The sequence below is a fragment of the Chionomys nivalis genome, chromosome 1 (genome assembly GCF_950005125.1).
Source record: "Chionomys nivalis chromosome 1, mChiNiv1.1, whole genome shotgun sequence".
NCBI lineage: Eukaryota > Metazoa > Chordata > Mammalia > Rodentia > Cricetidae > Chionomys > Chionomys nivalis.
In genome coordinates this window covers 126475243-126491344 of record NC_080086.1, presented here as the reverse complement: position 1 = coordinate 126491344, position 16102 = coordinate 126475243, and positions in this window count along the sequence as shown.

The following is a 16102-nucleotide window of genomic DNA, read 5'->3' as shown; positions in this document are numbered from 1 at the left end:
TGAGGTGGCATGGGGCAAAGGGGAAATGGGATGAGAAATATGAGAAGGGGAGGATGGGAGGAGCTCGGAGGATTGGGATGGTTGGGATATAGGAAGGATGGATACGGGAGCAGCGAAGTATATATCCTATCTAAGGGAGCCATCTTAGGGTTGGCAAGAGACTTGACTCTTGAGGGGTTCGCAGGTGTCCAGGAATATGTCCCCAGCTGGTACCTTGGGCAACTAAGGAGAGGGAACCTGAAATGACCCTATCCTATACTGGGAATGTTTTTACAGAGAGGAGAGGGGAGTCTTTTTGAGTCCTGTCCCACAAAACCCAGAGCCACAACTTAGCAGATCAAACCGTATAACCGTAAGCAAAATGTCAGCCTGCAGACTGTACCAAAGCTCGTGTGCTGTGTGCGCGGTGGTTGGGGTAGATAAATATCCATGCGGAGGGTGGGGCTATGCGCGACACGACAATCTCTCGCGCTGGTTCTTGAGAGCCTTCCACCTTTTGTCTCTCACTGGCCTGGAACTCCACGTGGATCAGACTAACTGGATCGCAAGCTCTCAGGATCCCCCTGTCTCTGCTTCCTACGTCACAGCAAGGGGGCCACAGGTATGCACTGTACCTGGATTTTGGAGATGGCAAAGGCTTTACCAACTGAACCGTCTCCCCAATCCTCTGCCTATGAATTTCGAATTCATTCTAGTCACTTTGGGACATGTTAGAGTGGAAAGGGGGCACCACATAGTCGTCACCAGCAGGAGGGAAGACCGCATTTTGCACAGAACAGTTGCATGAACATCCATGCGCTCCTGGCCCCACTTTAGGAGACCTTGGCACCATCTGCCCCAAAGGAAATGACCATACAGCTCATCACTGTATGATGGATGCTTCACAGGTCAGAATAAAGGCACCAGCAAGAAATCATTTGTTTGGATGCTGGAAACCCATCTTTCTTTTGAGAGCCTAACGACCAAAGGTTATCCTAAGTTTAGAAGGGACTTTTTCTCCTTAATGAGCTTTTTCGTTCAGAATAATTCGAGATTTGCAGGAAGGTTGTTGATGCAGTTCCGAGAAGTCCCGTATCCCTCCATTCTGCTGATGCTCACAACTTTCGCTCCCTTTGACAGAATGGAAAAGTAGATGTTGGCACAGGTGCCATTGAGACTCCTCGGGTTTCCTGCCGGTGCCCCCAGACCCTCATACTTGATTCACAATTTCTCCTTAGTCTCAGTCAGTCTGCGATGCTGTCTGACTTGCCCCGTTTGCCACAATCTTCATGGTTTTAAAGGGCACTGGTCCAGTAGTTGGTAGGATGTTCCTCAGTTGGTTTGGTCCTGATGCTGTCACAGGCTAGAACTGCAAGCTTTTTAGGAAGAGGTAGGTGCCTAGAGAAGATAATTTTTAGAAAGTGGGTATCTCAGAAGTGACCAACTTGCCTTAAAGACAAATCTCACTTTGTCTGCTCCAGTCTATTGTTTTAATGATGTCATGTGCGGTGAATTTTTCCATTTCACGTTTCCATGTTCTTTACACACACACACACACACACACACACACCCTTGCCAGGCCTCTGCAGCCGTCAGCAATGGATGCTGAGAAGCAAGTGGTTCCTTTTAGAGGGTTGAGCACATCTTTTTTGGGTCCTAGCTACGATGTCCCAGCACCAAGGTTCAGTATCAGCTGCCATGGCCCTTGCCCATAGTGTTCTGCTGAAGCGGAATTCTCTACGAGTCTATCAGACTGCCTTCATAATGGAAAGTGACCAGAAGATGTCACTTCATAATGGAAAGTGACCAGAAGACTCAGACAGCTGAGTCTCAGGGAGACTTCATTTTCCTAGTGATGTGAAATGGAACGAATTCACCCTAAGGACTTCATGTGAGTCTCTATCCTCCGGGCCACAGAGCTCAACTTTCTGACTTCTCTTCCCCTGTGCACCCCGTCTGGGTCTCACCTTCCCTCCATCACTCCTTCCTTTATTTTGTTTGAAGATAGTGTTTCCTTCTGTTGTCCAGGCTGGCCTGAACTCCTGGAATCAAGCAATCTCCTGCTCTGCCTCCCCAGCCAGAGATTACAAGCTCATAGCTGTGCCCAGCTACGGATGCTGTCACAGAATCTAGACTCCCCTGTCACAGAGGCCAGAATTCTACCCCTCATCTCCTCTTTACAGACAGTAATAATAGCCCCCATTTCCTCCCTTCTCCCATACTTCCTTAGTACCCTACCTTTAGGACCCTCACAAGCATTGAAGAGACCATGGGATATTTCCAAGCACCCCACTAATGTGATTATCCCAGCCAAGAGCATACCCAGGACAGCGGAGGATAAGTGAGTTCTAGATCAGGCACCAGGGTGGGTTGGGGGTGGATCTCATGGTCCTGGTTCCAACGCTGTTGGTACCAGGCAACTACCTAACCCCTCTCTTATCAGCAGTCAAACCAGATGCCATTTTCTCCTCCTTACCTACCTCCTGGTCTCTGGGATGTGTAAATGTAACCAAGACAGCACACTTGTCTCACTTTTCTCCCACAAGCACCTGCCGAGTCCTTCCCATCTGCCCTGGAGCCTCAGCGAGCTCTCTCACTGGGCTCTCATCTGTTCTTCCCCTGCTGCTTATGCCTGCGCTCTTCTCCGGATAGCAGTGTGCAGAGGACAGCACACTCCTGTGTGAGCACGGGCCCCGTCAGCTGCTCCTGCTCTGATACCCGATGTAGGCGGGGCATACCCAGAAGTGATGAAGGAACACAAAGAACCAAGCAGGTGAACGGGCACTGCAGGCGAGCGTGTTTGTAAGCTGTCAGGCTGTGCATGTGCGAGCATTCTAAGTCCTGGCCACCTAACCTGTCCAGACCAGCTGCTCTGGCCTGTGGCCTGTGTCCCAAACCTGACCCTGCCCTCTATCCAAAGCTGACTGAAGCCGAAGCCGAAGACACCTGACTCCAGTCTGCTTGTCACCTGACTGACGAACTGCTAATGGCTTTTCCCAGTATCCGAGCTATCATATAGACAATAAATCAGAAGATGAAAATGATTGAATTGGAACGGTTTTTAGAGTCAGAGCTGGGACAGCCATGTTGGTCCACTTCAAGGACCAGACTCCGACAAAGCAAGAGGAGCTGGAAAGAAAGACAGACACGGGAGGGATCATCTGGGCCTCGGAACTTGAGAGGACAACTGAGTCCCCAAACCCCAATGGCACTTCCAGTTCCCAGATCTTTGTCTTGTCCTTGGACATCTAGAAATTGCGGCTGGGCAATTATACAAATTCTTCACTTTATCTGCAGTAGGGTTGGGCTTCGGGTGCCTGTTCCTTCCACAAACATACTCTTCCGTAGAGGCACTGGGCCATAGCACAAACAAGCTTAGCATGTGGTGCAGGGAGCACCTGCTAGGGCTGAGACGCTTGCTGATATAAGAGAAGAAGCAAAGACTCTCCTCTGGCCCACAGCAAACTCTGAACTGACCATGGCAGGCTCCCTCCTAGGGCTAAACATGCCAAGATCCTGCGCTGGCTGAGGAGAGAGCGGGCAGAATTTCCAAAGAAGAAAGTCTTAGCTGACTGGCAGCTTACAGCTGGAGCTGAGGATCAGTCCAGGAGGCACCCCATCCTCTGTAGAGACTGACTGGCTCTGGAGGGCTGGGCTGTCTACCAAGCCAGGAGGTGACCAAGCTTATATCCGACTGAGATGCAAACCAATCAGAAGAGCAAAGGAGAAAAGAGACCCCGCCAACCTGAGACGCTGCCACTTAGAAGGAAAAAATTCCCATCCAGGACTGAAAAATGGTTCAGATGGCGCTTGTTACAACGACTGGGAAACCCTGGAATTTTGTGGTTCTAATTTGTCTGCCTCAGAGGACCTTGTGTTTATTGGTTTTCTTCTGTAGGAGGCAGAGTCATCAATTTTGTATGCCATTGTTGAAAGCTCTCTGGTTTCTGCACAGCACTTGAAGCAAAAGAATTGAACCGGCCGTTTCCAGGCTGGGCTGCACCCTAAGCGTAGAGCAGACACGGGAGGGATCATCTGGGCCTCGGAACTTGAGAGGACAACTGAGTCCCCAAACCCCAATGGCACTTCCAGTTCCCAGATCTTTGTCTTGTCCTTGGACATCTAGAAATTGCGGCTGGGCAATTATACAAATTCTTCACTTTATCTGCAGTAGGAGCAGACATGGCTGTCCACACATCTAACATTCAGATTTTTCCCAACCTGGAAACTGGAAACAGTGGAAGGAAGTGAGCATTTATTCTCTACCATGTGCCCGTGTACATGCAGGACAGAGGACAACTCTGTGGAGTTGATTCCCGCCTTCCACCTTTACACAGATTCCAGGGGTCAAACTCAGGCTTTCCCGACAGCCATCTTGACTACCTCCAGTTTAATTCTTAAGACAGGGTCTCCCGCTGAACCTGGGGCTCACGGATGGGGAAGAGTGGGAAGCTTGCTCATTGGTCCTGAGGGAGACAGTGCATCTCCAAAGGCTTTCAGCACATGGGCCTTTTACTCGGAAGAGAAAACAGTGTCTTCCAAGGCTGTGTCCCGACACCCTTGAAAAGGAAGTCCAAACCAAGGGGCAGTCAGCACTGCACTTGGACTTCACACACAGGAAGGTGAGAAGCCATCAGGAAGCCACGCTCAATAATGGGCTGTCGCAAAATGAATCTGTTCATTTTTAGACAATAGCTACACGATGTCATTGCATTACTTTCTGCTCCCAACCAAAAAGAAAAAAGAAAAGAAAGAAAGAAAGAAAAAGAAGACCTCCTAGAAATGGAGTAATTGCCTCAAGATTTAAGTGTTCCAACAAAATGTGGCTTTCTCTGGGGTATTATAGAACTCCTTATTTAGACAAGTGGGACTGTTCTAATGCTTATAACCTACAGACAAGATAGAATGCTCAAATCTGAAGGCTGTCACTGAGGTCCCTAAGCTATTCCTTCAGCCTTCACATCTCATCATCCCCACAGATGGACTGTGTCTATATCTGGAAATCATGCACACACACACACTCACTCACTCACTCACCCACCAAATAAGTCGCCCACAGCTATCCATACTTTGTTCTATTGGGAGGTCTGTCACTGATGCTTTCTGGAGCAGTGGCATATGAAAAGGTGGTGGGCACAGGCAAGTCATGGCTGAGCAAGATGCATATGATCTTGTCCACAGAGCTTACTGACTTGTGGGGAAGGTAAATAACTGGACAGAATCCACAGATGTAATTAGCTCTTAGAATTGCTAGAAACTGACATAGCCTTCCCTTCCCTCTAGGGATCGGTGGCCAAAAGCTGGCAGTGATCTTGGGATTGCTCTCAGCAAAGTCGCGCACCGTTTGCTTTCTTTTCACTTTCATTCTGAAAATTTCCTTTTATTCCCTGCAACTGTAGGAGAGGCCGAAATTGAAGTGAGATTAGAGGAGTCATTATTATTGTTGAAATAAGGGCAAGATCAGCCAGAGGCGCCCTTCCAGCAACAATAAAATGTGACCACACTTTAACGTAAACTCATGAATAAACACCTGAATAAAATATCGCACTTATGGAAAACTTTAAATTAGATTCATAGTAAATCCATTTAACACTTGGTTTTTTAAAAAGAATCCAGTAGGATGGCATCCCAAAGAGCTCCTCCAGCAACTATGCCAGAAAAATCTTTACTTTGAAAGATAAAATGTACCTGATTTCTGATCATATGTCAGATCATCTAAAGTCAAACACAATTCTAGTCTAATATGGAGAATGCTGGACTAGCGTAAATGATTTCATAAGTAGGCTTTATCTGCCCCCTGCTGGACCTCAGGTGAATAACAGGCCTTCCTGGCGCCCCCCCAAAGAAGAGATGGTGTTTGGCAGGTTACTGGCCTCCTAAGTGGGAAAGCAAAGGTCCCTGAGAGTATTCCAGCATGCAGCATGGCATCTGATACACTCTTAACATATGTGCTGGAAGAATTAATAAACAAGTATGAAAGCCACGCTTCCAACCCTGAGCAGGCGTGGTTGGATGCCAAGAGTCACGAGCTCAAAAGAAAAACATGCAGATATTTCACAATGTTCTAGTCACACATGTTTGAAAACTTGGCGCCACATGCATTGTCATTTGGACACCAATCCAGAACAATCTTCGAATAATTACTCTGCAAACTAGTTCAATTATAGAACATTCGGACTTGTAGGGCTGAAGAGATGGCTTAGCAGTTAAAAGCACTGGCTGCTCTTGTAGAGGATCTGGGTTCAATTCCCAGCACCCACATAGCAGCTCACACTTGTCTGTAATTCCAGTTCCAGGGTACCCATCATCCATGGAAAATTACCAATATACAGAAAATAAAGATAAATTTTTTTAAAAAAGAACATTCAGACTTTAAAGATCGAAGTGAAGTTTTCCCATCTTTGGGTATTTTTACAAGCCCAGTTGTAAGGTTGGAAATAAACACAAGCGTGTGCTGCACACCTAGGAAAGACACTCAGAATATCTCCTCTCACGATCGCCTTTCCAAATCTGCCTCTTTCCATCCAGCTCAAGGTCTTCACTGCTGGCCTGGATGGTTTCGGTCATGTGCTAATGTGAACTTTCCATTCTTTCCTCTCCTCAAATCCATTCTCATCACCATAGTCACCCTAGCCCAGTTAAAACATAAACAGCTCTGCTCCACTCTCTGCTCCACTTGCCCTGATGTCTCCTAATTCCCCAATGAGTGATCCAAGCCTGAAAGACCTACACGCCCTGAGCTCCTAACCATCTCCTCCTATTCTAACCCTCACTGACCAATACTCCCAACTCATAACTGCATCCTAGATATACCTTGAAAATGATACCCACACTCAGCATCAGCACCATCCTCATCCCGTTTCCAGTAGAACACTCTCTCCGGGGACACAGACTCATCTCGTTCTGTGTTTTCTATAGGGCTATCACATTCTAACAAACCATAAACTTTGCTGTTACATTTGCTGCTGTATGACTTTCCTAGAGGCATCCCTTCCTCTGTTGCTCACTGACATCCCTATAACAATCATGCCTATAACGACCACCCAATAAATGATTTGGAGTGATTAAACTGACCAAAAGGGATTTCTACAACTGCTATACTCACCCTTAATAGCCCTCTTCCTTGGCCTGGCTGGATGACACCATATCACACAGTTATTTCTGTATGACATGTTACATATGTGAATTAATACTGTTTCTATTACTTACTGCCACCACCATCACCACTGGTGCCACTACTGCCACAAAGGAGTGGTTCTGCCGCAGCCTCTTTCCTGGCTCTTTGAAGTTTACTGTCTTCACCTTGAGAATTGTGCCTGGGCAAGGAGTGAACCAGAGAGCAGGCAGTTAGTGTGTGAAGAACACAGTGTCTCCTTGGGTTCCAGCTAGAATTCCAAACTGTATTGAGGGTTTTCATTCATTCCTACATTAAAGCCTTCCCTGACTGATGAGATCTAGAGTAGTTCATTCTAGATGTGTAACTCTTGAGAAAGACGTAAGAAAGATGAATTCCTTTTAATCTTGTAGGCTATGAGTGATGTGCGGAGCCTGTGACAGACAACAGGGCAATGCTTATGAATATTAAACTTAGTCTTTTGCAGCAAGCAGGTCAGGAATTTTATAAAAATATTTATGAGACAACATAATATATAAAAATATTTATGAGACAACAGGGAAAATTTAAATGAGGAGTAGATATTAGATATTAAGAATCGTTTTCCTTTGGGAATGACAAGAGGAGTGTGGTTGCTAAAATTATGGTCTTATTTTACAATGCATGTGGGGAAACACTTATGACTGAAATGATATAATAACCGAGATTGCCTTCGAAGTAAATCTACTGTGAGATGAACGGAAGTGCACACGTGAAAACAATTTGGCTGTGTGGCATGCCATTTCAGCTGAGTGATGGACCAAGGGGAATTAATTCACTGTACTGCTCTGTTGTGTTTGGAATTTTTCATAAAATGTCTTTCATCCCTTTATGAAAGTCTTCACTGATAATGCATACCTATTCTCCAACCAAGGAAAAAAGAATAATCCACAGGCACACAACAACACAATTCACACAACATCACAACCAGCATGTGACCTGACACTCATTCAGTATGACCACTCGCCCCGTCTAAGAGCTGGTGTTACTGGGCAAACTGAGGTAAAACTGACCAGAACTCTGCCTTTTTTCCATTCTCCTCAAGGCCTCTAGTTTGCCACTCTTCTCTACTGCTTGTTTACAATGTCCATGGAAAGATTTGAAAGCAAGGGCTGGAAGGATGGTACAGCCCTCAATGCCTCACACGGCTCTTGCAGAAGACTCAAGTTTGGTTCCCAGCACCCACCCAGGGCAGCTCAAAAATGTCTGAAATTGCAGCTTCAGGAGATTCTATGCTTCTGGCCTTCGTGGGCACCTACACACTGTGGGGGTCTCCGTGACCACCCGGCCAGTAAATAAAGATCCACAGGAGGCAAGAAGAAGGCAGGCGGTTTCGTTCAGCACAACTAAATAGGAGTCTGGCCCCAAGTAGTCTATTTTAGATATATTTAAACATAACACAATTTGCTGAAATTTTTTCCTGGTGATAATTAACTCAATCTCAAGTGCATAATAAAGCTTAAGATATGACTAAATAAAAACTCTTTATGAAGTAAGTGTGACACCTTCCATAAAGATGTGCTCTATAAATTAACAAGCTCACCATAAGGGTATGGGGGATGATCTGCTGTGATCTTGACCACACAGAAAGCCCAAAAGTCATCATACTATTAACCGTGTCCACTCGCAACCCTCTGGGTAGAAAACATCCTTGCCTTTGAAAGGACAACAACTATTCCGTGTGCCCTTACCGCTTAGCTGTGAGGACAAGGGCCTCGGTCCCTGCCACAACACAAGTGCTCATACCAAACACATTTGCAAAGTTTTAAAATAATTTTTAAAAGCATGGAAGAGTCTCAATTCATCTATGGACAGGACCTTTGAGCAATATTTACAAGACACTTTGGGATACGTGCGATTCTTTTTCAATGCCAATCAACCAGATCCACTCACTTCTCGGGGGCTCTCCAGGTTTTGTGCATGAAGATATTGACAGGTTTGCTGTAACCGACAGTCATTTCATGCAGCAGCCTCTACTGCTGGAATGTAGGTTTAAAAACCGAGATACATTTGAAAAACTCAGCAAGTTAATATTTGTGCATTATGTTCCCACTTGTCCCAGGTGCTGTTCTAAGGGCTAGAAAAACAACTGCAAACAAAGACAGCCCTGCATTTTAGAGACAAGTAAACTCAAAGACATATAATAATAAGTGCAGAGAACATGTGGCGTGTAAGGACTACAGTTGATATTGTATTATGGTTTGGCAAAATGGCTGGCTTAGTGAGTATAGGTGCTTGCCAACAAGCCTAAGAAAGACCAGGTTCAGTTACCCATTGTCACGTGGTAGAAGAGAACTAACTTCTGCAGGCTGCCCTTTGATCTCCATGTAGTCACTGCACCATGTGTTCCCACAAGCACGCATGGGCACACAAAGAGAGAGAGAGACAGACAGACAGACAGACAGACAGAGACAGAGACAGAGACAGAGAGAAATAAATGAAGAAATAATATCACATGCTGGAAATTCCCTGAGCTCATTTTAGCACCCTTACCATCACTCACACACACAAGAACAGTCATGTAAGATAACAGATGCTGATTTGGTTGGCTGTAATGACCACTGTGTATAGGAGAAAAACAATGTGGTGTACAGCTCAGAAGTCTGAGACCGGCTGGTTTGACTAATAAGGGCTGGGTTACTCAGTACGCTTGTTTCCAAACCCCCTTCATGGTGGCCTGCAGCACTCCTGTTTCCCAGCTCTCTGAGCCTGCCTTGCCATCTTAGTGGATTCCTCATTAAGAGATTGGCTAAATTTTGATATGTTTATCACGTGTTTTTGTAGGACAGTCACGTTTTGAAGGCTATGCTTCCCCAGCAGCCTGGACCTCAGTTGATTTATAAAATGTACCCAGTGCCCTTTTCCTTGCATTCAAAAAGTGATGAAAGAAGACGGAGCATTATAAAAAAGTCTCATGCCATTTTTGAACACATCTCTAAATAAGTAAGATTGTGATGACTGACTGTGCTCTTCATTCCTTAAGGGAAGTATTTAAGGGAGAGATCCAGTGCAGTGCTTGTGAAAGGGGAAGTTGGCACAGCCGTGAAATAACATCTAGAGTTGAGAACACATCTATAAAATGGGAGGCAACGCTGACTTTTAAACAGAAGTGCACTTCAACCTACTGTCAATACTCATCCTTCCTCACAGGGCTCCACGCCTCCCACAGAGAAGTAACAGAACACAAGATCATTTCAGATGACAACGCAGGAAGTTTCCCTAAAGCAGACAGACAGCAGAAATCCCTAATCGTGCTACTAGGAAACACTTCCCTACCACTAGATCTAACAGCTAAGAGGGTTTGTATTCATTATGTATATGGGTGGAGCCTGAGAACACGCATCTACAAATGCTCCGTGGGAGTTGAATAAGACTAAAATTGGGGCTGGAAAGATGGCTCAGTGGTTAAGAGCACTGGCTGCTCTTCCAGAGGTACTGAGTTCAATTCCCAGAAACCACATGGTGGATCACAACCATCTACAATGAGATCTGGTGCCCTCTTCTGGCCTGCAGGCATACATGGAGAGAGAACACTGTGTACATGATAAATAAATAAAACCTTGAAAAAAAAAAGCATGCTTCACTGCACCTGGCTTTAAAAAAACAGACTGAAATTGAACATGAACACATACTTTAGATAATACTATCTTACAGTATTGGAGTTGCTTAACTATTCTGTTTAAAATTCATGCATGCATCTATAACATCCAAATGTCACATCCCTCACAGGACCCATCACCTGACCCAGGCAGGTCTCTGTAACTTCATCTCAACCCCTATATCCATTTCTGCCCTTCAGTCACCCTACACTGCAATGTTTCATTCAATGTTCTGTGGTCCTCCCTCATGTTGACACAGTTCTCTCCTCTGTCTGTGGCACTGTGGCTCTGGCTTTCAATTCCCAACTGCCTTGGTAAATGTGGGTGACCTCCTTGAGCTTCAGGAGGCTGTATAGATGAAGGTAAGGCTTTAGAGAGAGTTCAATGGGATAAATGCTTACTGTATAAGCATTAGGTTCCAAGTTCGGACCCCCAGTATTTATATCAAAATCTGGACATGGCAGTCCACACCTGAGTCAGGAAGATCCTGGGGATATTAAGGGGGTAGGAGGGAATGCTGGCCATCTATTTAAGCCAATCATTGAGTTCCAAATTCAGTGAAACACCCTGTTCCAAAACAAAGTAGAAAGCAATAGAGAAAGACACCCAGTAGAGACAAGGATACCCACCCCTGCCTCCGCACCGATACACACAAAGTAGAGACGAGCACACCCATCCCTACCTCTGCACCCCTACATACACACAGTAGAGACAAGCATACCCATCCCTGCCTCCGCACAGATACACGCACAGTAGAGACGAGCATACCCATCCCTGCCTCCACACCCCTACACACACACAGTAGAGACGAGCATACCCATCCCTGCCTCCGCACAGATACACACACACACACAGTAGAGATGAGCATACTCATCCCTGCCTCCGCACCCCTACACACACAGTAGAGACGAGCATACCCACCCCTGCCTCCACACCCCTACACACACACAGTAGAGACGAGCATACCTACTCTAGCGCTATGGCACCTGCCATAGACATAGTCTAAATGTTAACCATCACTCTTTCCAAGAACCAAGTGCTCTGTGCTAAGCAATGTAAGCATTGTCTATCATCTACAAGATGAATATAGCTAGGCCTTTATCCCAACAGACAGGCCTAGGAGCCAATTCCGGGTTATAGGCAGACATTCAGCAAGCGTATTAAATCATACTGATATACCAAAACTCTGAAGATAATCTAAATATTTAAGAAGTTTCACCTCTATCTCTTCCATAGCACTTTATCAGGCTTAAGTTAATGGCTCAGTGCCCTTAGTACTTTGGTGTCAAGGGAGAAAAATCTAACCTCTGGTATCTAGGAGCCAACAGTATTCAAATACCCAGCTAGCTCATGCACAGGGGCTGTTAGAGTTATAAAGAGAAAAGAAGGTAGGCAGGGGAATGAGGTCAACTATTTTGGCCCATGTAAAAGTCTTCTGAGTGGGGTAGTGGTGGCATGCACCTTTAATCCAAACACTCAGGAGGCAGAGACAGATGGATCTCTGAGTTTGAGGCCAGCCTGGTCTACTGAGTGAGTTCTAGGACAGCCAGGGCTACACAGAGAAACCCTGTGGGGGGGGGGGTGGATCTGAACATTAAAACACAAGGGAGACTTGTTGGGAAGAAAATGGGTGGGAATGGGAGAAGATAATGGGGGTCTATGGTCAAAGTACATCATATATGTATGAAATCATGTAATAAAAATAAGTGGGAGCAAGGCGTGATGGCACACACCTTTAATCCCAGCACTCGGAAGGCACAGGTAGGCAGCCAGCAGGGTCTACAGAGTGAGTTCCAGGACAGCCAAAGGTACACAAAGAAACCCTGTCTCAAAAATAAATAAATAAATAAATAAATAAAATAAAATAAAGTGGGTTAACAGGAAATATTCTTAGCATTTACTATGTATAAATATTTGATACTGTAAGACAAAAAAATTAAAGAGGATTCATTTCATTTCCTCCTAATCTAGGAACTGTAGGGATATAGCCCCACCCATTGGGGGCGTGTTCGCCTTGGGCTAATGTTTACTGATAAATCTGCCGGGCGTGATCCCAACAGCCCTTTTTTCTCTGCTTCTCCGCGGGAACCTGTGGTCCTGTAAGTCTATTTCCTTATTAAAGCTATATATATCTTTATAATCTGTCTACATTCATTTACGCCGCCACATTTGGCGCCCAACGTGGGGCTATTTTGCCCCGCCCCAGCACAGGGGGGGGCGCAAGCTCCATCTTTCCCAGCCTTTGCGAGCAAGTTAGTTACCGGAGCTCAGGAAGTGCTATTGGGCGAGCATAGCCTGCTAGCTTTTACAGCGCGCTCCCTGCTCGCTTTCCCTTCCCCCATTCCAGGCCACGATAGCGACCCCCACAGAGCAGTTAATCGCTCCCTGCTTCTTCCAAAGCCTCACTGCCTGAATTAACGGAAGCACTTGCGGTTTTGAAGCAAAAGCCGCCAACCCCTTCCCTTGTCAGGCAGTACAATAATTTTTGTTTTGAGTTAATTGTTTCAGACCGGCTCTGGCTTAGACCACATGGACTCAGGTGCATTTCTTTCGCCACCACTGGCAGAAAAACTTCATTACAGGTACATAATTTTCTTTTATAAATAAAAAAAATGTCTAAAAACATTACCATTCAAGACTTTAACAGCCTTTTCAATTGTACCATGTGGGAGATTTTACAAAAAGTGTCTGTCAGCCCACAGATATGGATCTTTCTGGGATTTGTAGTTTTCCTTGGTACTATATGGTTTGATAATAAAAATATGATAAAGTCTTTACGAGATGAGGTTAAACGCTTAAAAACAATTAAGAATGACAACAATCTTCTCAAAAATCAGTTTAAAGTTCTCCAGGCAGAAAACAGATCTTTGTTTAACACAACTCGACAAACTAAACAAAATTTAAAAGAGGTACAGGCTGATGTTAAGGAAAAATTCATTACTATGGAAGAGGGAACAGCTAATTTGGATTGTAAGCTTCAGTTCCTTTCAGTAGAAACTAAAACATTAACTGGTTTTATGGGATGATTGGTATTTGTGAATTACTGTTTATAGAAAATTGTATTGGTACTGTTTCTTGTATATTGATATATTAAATATTAAATGTGAGTGTTCCTACCTCTATTTTTGTATGAGTATGCTTATAACTTTGTCTATATTGTATTGATACATCTACCATATTACAATGTACATTTCTACCTCTGATACTAACACATTGTTTACAGTTAAAGATCATTGTCTTCATATATTACACAGTTGTTTATTCTTTTAGTTTTCAAGTTAGATAGGTATTAAAAATTATATGTTTGTCATATTTATTTTTAAGTTAATCAGGTCTTTTAGTTACATAGAGATTATATTTAGTATAGATAGTATGATCTTCAGCCTCTTCAAAGAGCTGTAAAAGATGGCCTTTAATCTAACCTAAAATTTCTGTGCCAACGAGACACAATTACTCCTGACAACGCCACTCTACTCCCAAGAGAACATTGAGCATCAAAGACACTCCACTGGGAGCTTGTCTTCTTGGCAGAACTGGCCTTTGGGTTAAAAAAAGCCCATACTTCAACTTCTGACAAAGATACAAAATATCCCTAAGTGGCCGGGCGGTGGTGGCGCAGGCCTTTAATCCCAGCACTTGGGAGGCAGAGGCAGGCGGATCTCTGTGAGTTCGAGACCAGCCTGGTCTACAGAGCTAGTTCCAGGAAAGGCTCCAAAGCCACAGAGAAACCCTGTCTCGAAAAACCAAAAAAAAAAAAAAAAAAAATCCCTAAGTGGATAAAACAGGATTGTCTTATCCTGCCAAGACAGGGTAGGGATAGTTCTAAGAATGGTATGTCAGTTATATTAGGCCTTAGCCAAAGTTGGTTGACTCAACATTGCAAACAAGACTTTGGGTGATTGCCCAGGTAGTCAGTTGTCTCTGTCAATTGTTACACATTTTGGATATCTCTCGTTTGTTAAGTAATATTTATTCCCTTCTCAGATCTTTGACAGAGTTGAAGATTATATAATTATAGTTACTCTCTATGTTATTTAGACTCCTTGAGATAAAATGTTTAGCAAAACTTTTGTTCTCAATATTGTTTGTTATATTTATTGTTATTATTATATATAGTTGTATTTGGTTTAGTTCTATCTTATTTAGACAAAAGGGGGAGATGTAGGGATATAGCCCCACCCATTAGGGGCGTGTTCGCCTTGGGCTAATGTTTACTGATAAATCTGCCGGGCGTGATCCCAACAGCCCTTTTTTCTCTGCTTTTCCTGTTCTCCGAGGGAACCTGTGGTCCCGTAAGTCTATTTCCTTATTAAAGCTATATATATATATCTTTATAATCTGTCTACATTCATTTACGCCGCCACAAGGAACTTAATCTAGAAGGGTATCTTTCATAGACAAAACAGTATCACCGTGCTCCAAAACCCAGATAACATCCTTACAAAGCAGAACCTAGTTAAAATAGGCCTAACTTGGTAGCTTCTTAGAATGCATCGCTACAAAGAATTTAAAGGTCTGTTTATTGGTGTTTTGATATATTCTCACCACACCCTAAGATAACTGAAAAGTAAATGTGGCCCCTACTTTAAAGTTGAGGAAACTGAGATTCAACTGTCCAGTAGCATTTGTGCAGGTTCACAAGGCTTGAAAGCGGCATGCTGAGAAACAGTTCTAACTCTGACCCTGGATCACAGATGTCATGCAATCTTCATGCTCTGGGAGACTAAGCCAAGCCCATTTAGGTGGTCACCCTTGCTGTTAGTGACTACAGATTTATGGATGTCTATGTTGCCTAGTAATTACATAAAATATGTAAGAGAAAATTGTTCTTAACTCACAAAGCTGAGGATGTAGCTCAATAGTAGGGCATTTGGTCCCAAGTCCCAACCTCAGCACCACTGGTGGGAGGGTGGGTGGAAGAGGGAAGAAGAGAACATTACAAACATATTAGGAAAAGCTAAGCTATGGACACATTTCAAGAAGTATATTATTCAGTTGACCAAGCCATCACCAGGTCAGAGGCTTAACAAAAATTGAGAGGGCAATTTTCTATACCTTCCACAGATCACTAATTGAGAGGGTAATTTTCTATACCTTCCACAGATCACTAATTGAGAAGGTAATTTTCTATACCTTCCACAGATCACTAATCACTAATTTGTTCTCCTCAGTCTGTCATAAGGAAAGCTGTCATGAGAACACAACTCTTGGGCCATGTATGGTGGCACACACTTTAAATCCCAGGATTCAGGAAACAGAGGCAGGTAGCTAGGAAGTGGAGGTCAGCCTGGTCTACATAGTGAATTTCAGGTCATCCAGAACTACATAGTGAGACCCTACCTCAAAAACAAAAAGTCCATTTTATATGAGA